General features: G+C 30.2%; 1 non-coding gene across 1 annotated transcript; it reads right to left on the minus strand.

Moving 5' to 3' along the window:
* Positions 1-7,831: 7,831 nt before the first annotated feature.
* LOC142318676 (U1 spliceosomal RNA) lies at positions 7,832-7,993 on the minus strand. Its single transcript, XR_012755035.1, has one exon. It is a non-coding gene; the product is annotated as a U1 spliceosomal RNA (small nuclear RNA).
* Between the last annotated feature and the right edge of the window lie 901 nt (positions 7,994-8,894).

The raw sequence follows: 8,894 nt of genomic DNA on the forward strand, positions 1-8,894 counted from the left end.
GATTGAATAAGTTTATTATAAGCAGCCCACATAAAATTCAACTACCCCAGTATTGAGAAGTTACAGCATTAACGTGTAAAAATTGTAATTTATACGAAGTAAAAGGTTAAATTGGAATTAATTCTATATAAACAAAAATATTAGTAAAAAAATTAATAGTTATTTTTCCAATATCTAATAATTAATAATAATTATTTAGTTGTCAAATCAGATAAAATATGTCAACTAGTTATTTAATTCTACTACTCACCGCTAGGGTGAATGTACATACTAACAACAGGAAGATTTCTTTTGATTTTTTAATGCGTCCTAAGTGTAAATTGTATATTCTATATCAGAATTCTTGATTAAATGAATACGTAAATGGGTATCACATTTTACTGAGACTACAAATATAATAAAAAAAAAACTTTTAATGTTTAATGAATAACTATTTGAGGTTCATATGGACACTTTTACAGAAAGATTTTTAATTAGTTTAAAAATAAAATTAAAAAATAAAACTTTTAGATGTTCGTCAACAATCAATATTCAACAAAACATTCAAGCATGGTCCTTTAATATAATTTCTCGTTTTTCTATTAATTTCTTCGTATACCCAAGTTATGATTACTAACTTTATTAATCAATTTATAAATGACCAGTTATTTAACAGATTTGAGATATTTTTGAAAATATATTTTTAGTTTGCCGCAATATGGAGGACACTAGTTTATTACATTATCTGCAAATGCATTTGTCAATCCCTTTATCTATGAGGCCAATGTTTTATTTTCATAATTGTATAAATTTATTTTATACAAAATTAACATTGAGATAGAAAATGTTGGTAGAAATATTAGTAACTAAGATATAGTAATCCAATTCAATTAATTGTTGAAAATTTTGCTTTACTTTAGGTGTAATAGAATATCTTTTAAGATAATATGCATGCACTTCATTTACAGGGATTGAGTGACGGGCTCACCTTATCAGTACACTGAGCTTCTCCAAGAATGTTTGTTTCTACTTTTATTCTTGGGATGGATATTATTCATTGTAACCCTATAACTTTAAATTTGTTTAAAGCCGTTATATTGTGTACCTCAGGTAGACGTAATTTTCAAGTGTCTTAATAAAACATATATTTTGTGGGGTTCGCAAAAATTCAGAACAAGTTTTCAAAAAGAAAAGTGGGCTGTCAGATCACTTTTTTTTATTTTCTTTTGTTGAAGCAATATTACTATGTAAAATGATTTTTCAATATAATTAAAACATATTTAAAAAACTTTAAATTTTCTGCTGTTAGTCAACATGTCAACTCATTAATTGGTGGTAAAATAACTTTCATTATCATCTTCTGTGAACTGTGATAATTTTATAGTTTTAAATTTGGATAAAGCCGTTATATTGTGTACTTCAGGTAGACGTAACTTTGAAGTGTCTTAATAAAATATGAATTTTCTTCTTTTTTTGTTTTTGGTATATATATATATTTTAATATTATCCTACTATTCTACCCTACTAAAGGGCATTTTTATGTTTGTCTGTGCGTGTATGTCCGTTCCCCTTAGCTGAAAACATACACTTTCATGGTCGAACATATTGCTCGTTAAAAAATCATATGATTTTTTTTTTAAATGTTTATAAACGATAAGTAAGAACAGTAATAATAATTAAAAAATAAATTTTACTACCGTAATTCATTCATTCAATATCGTAGCAGATCGTAAAACAAACTATTTTCGATAAAAATAACTCTATACTGAAAATTCGATCGATTATCCATTTAGAATCGTATATATGATTTTTATTTTTAATGGCCTTGTAGTTAAAATTAAACATTCATATAGACAAAACACGAACGTCAAATCAAATGGTAAACAATAATTTGGAGAATTTTGAATCTTACATTTCCTTCTTAGAGATTTATTGATTTCTAAATAAATGTCCAAATAGAGACTTCAGTATGATTAGCTAGCACTTTTGTATAACTAAATCATACTTCTGTATTGAAGATACTTCAGTTTCCTTTGCAATTAGCTTTTTGATGACGATTATGAGTCTCAAGGACAAACATTTGAATTGGTTGGTATTGATTTTAGAAGAAACGTTTTTGGGCATGGACAATTGTATGTTGCTTTATCTAGAGTAAAAGTATGGAATGGAGTGAAAGTGAAATTTTCTTCAGAGTATAGAGATAAACGAGTGAAAAATGTTGGTTTTAAAGAAATTTTGGATGGTCTAGATTGATAAGTTGAACAGTTATTTTTATTTATTGAAGAGTAGAGTTTAAAAGTACAAGCGGATATTTTGTTATGAAGTTATTTTGGTTTTAGAAAGCGCGATAATGGTAACACACCCTAAAATTTATTTCCTAATGAGGAAGGTTGCTTAACTGAACGATGACGGACACTTTTTTCCCTTTTTCATGATCATCCCAACCCAGTAGGGCGAAGATACCCTCATTGTGACGTTACTAGTAATCACACCACCCCCTCCGTTCCAAGCCCTAAGGCGCTTTGCCGGAGGTCGTTTTTAGACTTCCGGTAATTGATTACATCTGACAGCCATCAGCCAGGCCTCGGTCGGGATGCCACCGATGTAATGTAACCTAATTCCGGTCAGGAGCCGGGGACAAACCCCGCACCCCCACCAGGTCCCATCATGGTGTCTCGCGTGGCATTACTAAGCCATGATCAGGACCGCCACCGGCGGAGGGAAGCCGCGCCCCCGGTCTCACGGCCTACCATACCCCGGCAGCGCAGCCAATCCCACCAGCGAGAGCCCCAAATCGAATCACAAGCAATACCAATATAACCAATCCAATGCCTAAGCCAGTACCCTAGCCACCCGAGATCCTACCACGATCGAATACCTCGATCAAACTTGATCAGTTTTTTTATCAAATTCGATCAAACTTTTCTTTAATCAGTTTTCATTATTCAAAACAAAACATTTTTACATAACCGGTAATCAATTTTGGACACCTAATAATACGATTCTGAGACGCCGCCTGCCAGGTCAACCCGCCCAATGGGTCTAGTGCTATACTGAATATATGTTATCGTAACATTATGATTATCAATTGTGATGCTGAAGTCGTTAGTAAAAACAAATAGGTTTTCATCGAATTTTTATATGAAATATTTGGTTTTATGTAAAACAATCAATACAGTATAACCATTTTTACAAAACCAGTTTTCTGAAATTTTATGGTTTGTTAATTTTAATAGGAATGTCTTTGACTGTAGACTGAATGTCTTAAAATTTCAATTCCATTTACTAATGTACATATTTTAGAGACTGATTGAAATAAATTTATAATCGTTTTCATCAATAAATATGAATTGTGAAATTCTATCATAAGTGTTAATGGATGAATGTCGATATCATCAGCATATTATTAAAATTCCAATTGGCTGACAGGGGAAATTGTAGTAATTACGAGGGAAAAGAATGGAAATGCCTTATAATTAACTGAAGCATACTGAAGAATGTTTATAGTATTATATTACATCTCTGAGTATTTCTTATAGTAATGGTTATATTTATATTTACAGTTATACGTGAGTGAATTATTAAATTTAAAACTCAGGATAAGGAATATAGGATGGGTTATTTTTAATGTGGGAAAATGAAAAGGTGACAATATTGACTCCTGAACTTTCCACTCAAACATTTGAAATATGATAACTATTTTGGCAGGAGTATTTATGATTTTCATTTTAATTAAAAATTATTTACATAATTTTGGGAAACTTACCTTCATGTATGCCTTATTATACAATTAACAGGTGAATTACTTTCTTGTATGATGTATTATTGTAGTTGTAAATAATATTTTTTTCATTATGAATCTCTAATGTTTATTTATCGTAAACAGGTATATAAATTTATAAAAATTTCATTTTTCTCTGTAATGATGGTTTTAATATCATTTTATTACTATATAACATAAAAGATAGTGATTTTCTTACAATTTGTTGCTGAATAATTTAGATATTAATGATACTAAGTATTATTTCTTATACTTTGTACATTTTGTTACATTTGTACATTTTGAAAATTTTAAATAAATAGTTTAGAATTCCAAGTAATATTTTCTGTTTATTTACGTGTCCTCAGCTGTGTACCTCAAATAATGTGCCTACCAATACTGGTCATTTACAATTTTTTAAAAAGTGTTACCATGGTTTCCCTTTGGTTTTGCCAGTCATTGAATCTATTGTCCTCAGTACTGAAATCTGTTATGCGGTTTCAGTCTGTACAATACATTTTCAGCCATATGATTAATATGAATTATACAGAGATTGTTTTTATCACTGAGGAGGTTTATGGCGGCTTGTTCAGCTGGTTAAAATATTCATTTAGGAGCACAAGCATGAGTTTATCGTGACTGACAAATGCCAGATAATGTCATAAAAAGAAGTCAGTGGCTGCAGATTCAGTGATAAATATGCCTATGTCGTTGCTACAAGTTTCATGGTGGCTGCAGATTTAGTGATAAATAGTGCCTGTGATGGGTGCTCCTGATTCATGGATGTTATAGATTGAGGGTGAAACATACAGAAAAATTGTTTCTTACTAGATGTAAGATTGAATAATGGTCACGCAAAAGAGGCTTTAACATCCATAGATGTTTCATCCTATACCTTACTAGACATTAAATCATTTAATAGAAAAAGTAAATACCTGTTTAGTCCCATTCTTTTTTTGTAGTCTTAGTACCCGAGTTCTTTTGGCAGCACGATGTCACACGTTGAATTATTGGTATTAATGATTTCAGAAGTATTCCACTCATCATTAGAATAGGTCTCTACCAATCCGAGTTCTTAAATTTTCTTGAACTCTTATTGGCGTAATAAGTTATGAATGTTTTTCTTTCATTTTACTAAAATTAAAATCAATTTAAATGAACTTATTAATATAAAACAAGGTGACATTACAAACATTAATACACCATATAAATACATATTTCATTAGAAACAACTGCAGTATAAATAATAATTATAATTATTTAACCAACAAGCACATGATATTTTATTAGGATTCTCAAACATTGAAATATTAATACCCATTCAAAAATAAAGATTAATTTTAAAAAAACCTTTAATAACAAGTTTAGCAAAAAACGTGTAATTAAACTCAAGGATTAATTGATTTTTTGTTATCTGAATTCAATTCCTGACGCTACATTCAAAGTTTTTCTAGAATTTTAATGAAAATTAAACACTAATTATTAAAATCATAATCTTAAATAGATTTGCAAAGTGTAGAACAAAATGCAATAAAATTATCAAATTTCTTATGATGAAATAAATTTCTGAAAATTATTACATTGTAGCTCCTAAACAGAATAAAATATTATTAAAAATAGATTTATTGCAACAGTAACAAAATTAATCGCCAGTGAAATGTATGACTTATCTAATGAACAGGTTATGAATTTAGGAAATTTATAGTTACTAGAATCACTAAGTTAATTTAATTAAATATTACTTTTTACCTATTTTAATAGTTGCTTGAAGTAATATATAATCATTAACATTAACCCATTTTATACAAAAATAATAAGTAAATAACTAGGAAATACACAGAGATTACAGAATTTAATCCATAATTACCTAATTATAATTTCTTATGTGAAATTAACCTTATGAATTTTAAAGATATTTTAGAATTTTTCACAAAGATAATGACTAGTGTTAAAACCACTGCTGTAAAAACCCCTTGAGAAGTACTATATTTTGAACATGTATAACATTTTTTACGTAAAACATTGATCCTATATTAGTAATCGTTAATGCAAAGAAAAAAATGAACTATACAAAGTATTTGCTGAGAATGCATAACATAATAATTAAAAAAAATCCCTTTCGGCACGCCGGAAGGCGGAGGTAGATTTCACTGGTGCCAAGTAGAGGATAAAAAATATTTCCACGTTAAAGTTAATAAAAATTTCAAATTTACTCAATCCATCTTCTTAAAATTCCAGCAAAATTTTGGTCATATAAAAAATTGTTTAGACAAAAGTTTTAGGTAATGTTTAGAGGACTAACGGCCACTTTAAACCGACTCGATACTGTGCCTATTAAGGGAGGTATGATTTTTTTTTTGTCTTCGAAACCCCATTTTTTCCACCCCCCCTGGGCAATGGTTGGTGATATCCAAAAACTTTACTTAGATAGGTTTTAGGCACTTGTCTAAATAATAGTAGGAATTTAAACCAATTTTATACTTTAATTAATAAGAAAGTTAAGCGACATTTTTTTCGAAAAAGTCCCCTCATGATCCGATTTTGTCCATTAACAAACTTGAATGAAATTTTGGGTCGTTATATTTTATGTATCAATTTGAAATGATTGGCGCATAATTACGGCAGCCTGTCGCCAAGAAAGTGAATATATATATATATATATATATATTCACTTAATAATAATATATATATATATAATATAAATATATAATTAACTTTTGAACTGATGGTATTTTGGGGTCTGGGAAATGTGAAACGCGAAGATATGTCGAAATTTTTCGGAAGTAGAATCATGGTACCCATTACCATGGTAGCTTTCTTATGAAATCTCTCTAAAAGGATAGTAACCTATTTCTTCAGCGTCGGTCAGTAATCCTTTTAGAAAGAAATACTTGGGCTGGTATAATGATTTAGAAAATATGTATGTTACTGAACCTCAACCCGCTAGGATCGAACAAAAGGTTAAAGAACGCATTAGTCTTGCCTGAATTTAAAGGCCACCAAACATTTGATAAGTTGCCTAGAAGAAAAGGGCTGTGCCTTGTTTTTCGAATGGAGTCAATTACATCGCCTATCAATCTGTCAAAATTAACTAGTGTTAGCTTACGGTCTTGTTCTTCGGCATCCATCTTCGCTAATAAAAATTGTTTACTTTAAAAGATCCCTCTTTCTGTTCACGAAGCATGTTTTTATCAAACTCCAACATCGAACGAACAGTTTACAATTTTTTTTTAATAACTTTTTCTACACAGTTAACGTTACCGTACTTGATTTTACTTAGTTCTTTCAGCATAGAAACTCCCTTTACTACTTCCCCCTTTCCATCTTTAAGAATATATGTTATATATAGGTTTTGTCATTTTTAATCTTACAAGCAGTAAAAACTTCATTCGTCAAATATGCACACCGTCAGACACGAGGCACCTTTTAAAAGTAGTTAGTTGCGCGCGCAATTTTTTTGTAACCTTAATTTTTTTTTATTTTGGTGGTCGTGTTACTACAGTTGAGGAATAACGTCAGAGGGGGAGAGGTAGACGTCAAAAAGCTCAAGATTTCCCTAGCAGCAGCCCCAGAAAATTTAGAGCTAATAATTATATATATTTGTTCTAGTAAAGAATATAAACATACGTATAGGATGGATGATTTCAAGTTGCCAATAAAATCAAACACTTAAACCAATAAAAGTCTTCCAAGATGGTATGAAACTTAAAAAAACAGATCACACACACACATGTGAACATTTCAATATTAGTAAAAATAATACTACCGATAAAAAAAAATTATTTAGCAAATTCGCATTTGATCTAGCCAAAAGAAATTTACGTAATTTTTTATTGATACAAATATCAACTTTTAATTTTACATGTCACCTGAATTCAGTACCATTTTGCGATGCTCAGATACGTTAATAAAAATTCCTATACTACCCGTTGCTTTAAGAACAATTGAATGAAGCCTTTTTTTTAGTTCTGCGGGAGAATAATATAAACCCTCGAGCTGCGAGATGCGATTAGTCTGACAACAGTCAATTCTAACTAACTACTTGTGCAACCCAGTTGCAGATAAATTTAGACTACCTTAATTTAAATTATTATGGGACAGCGCGAACGCAGTCCCAACTCTCAAAAATTACGCGCCCGAGATATCCACATTTGGGATATTCGCAGAGGTCAGCCAGTCCGATGTACAATGGACAAGCCTCACCCTGGAGAAACCGCCTTTATGATCACGGTAACCTCCACGCCAGGTAAGTATGATTGCAACAGTTTGAAAAGTTTGGCCGACACAAAATGAAACTATCCGGCCATCGAGAAGTTACAGCATTAACGTGTAAAAATTCCAGTTTATACCAACTAAAACGTTCAATTAGAATTAATTCTATATAAGAAGTTAATAATAAAGAATTCATGCTTATTTTTGTTAATATCCAAACAAGCAATAATAAATATTTTGCTGTCAAATCTGATAAAATATATCGGCTGGTAGTATTTAGTTTTATTACTCACCGCTAGGGTGAATGTACGCACTAACAACAGAAAGATTATTTTTAAATGCTGCAATACGTCTGAAATATGTATTACAATTTTAATAATAGATTTCTTGATTAAATGAATAAGTAAATGTGTATCACATTTTATAGAAACTAAAAATGTAATAAAAAAACTATGTCGATATTTTTTGAATAACTATTGGATGTTTATATGATAAAAAGTTTTTTAAATAGATTAAAAATGGTGGAGGACTTTTAGATCTTAACTGTGATTATTCAACAAAACAACCAAATACGCTCCTTTATTCTAGTTTTTTTTTTTATTAGTTTTCTCTGCATACTATGATCATTGGCTTTACAAACCAACCTGTAAATGCCCTATCATTCAACAGATATTGATTTTTTTTAAATAGTTTGTTATTTGCCACAATCTGAATCAATACGCAGTCCAATCTTTTTGCTTATTATTCTGAACCAAAATAATTTATTACTTTATTTGCAAATGGGTTTACTTCCTTTCTTTATGTTGCCCGTGTTATGAGTCGGATGTCATTTTGAGCATACGCAAGAACCCGAACCTTTCTTATCTCTAACCATTCTTATATAGTTTTATCACTCATGATAAATGATATATTAGTGAGCTATCTTGTGGGACTCTCTGTTTTA

Source organism: Lycorma delicatula, chromosome 1 (assembly GCF_047948215.1).
Source record: "Lycorma delicatula isolate Av1 chromosome 1, ASM4794821v1, whole genome shotgun sequence".
In the NCBI taxonomy this organism is placed as follows: domain Eukaryota; kingdom Metazoa; phylum Arthropoda; class Insecta; order Hemiptera; family Fulgoridae; genus Lycorma; species Lycorma delicatula.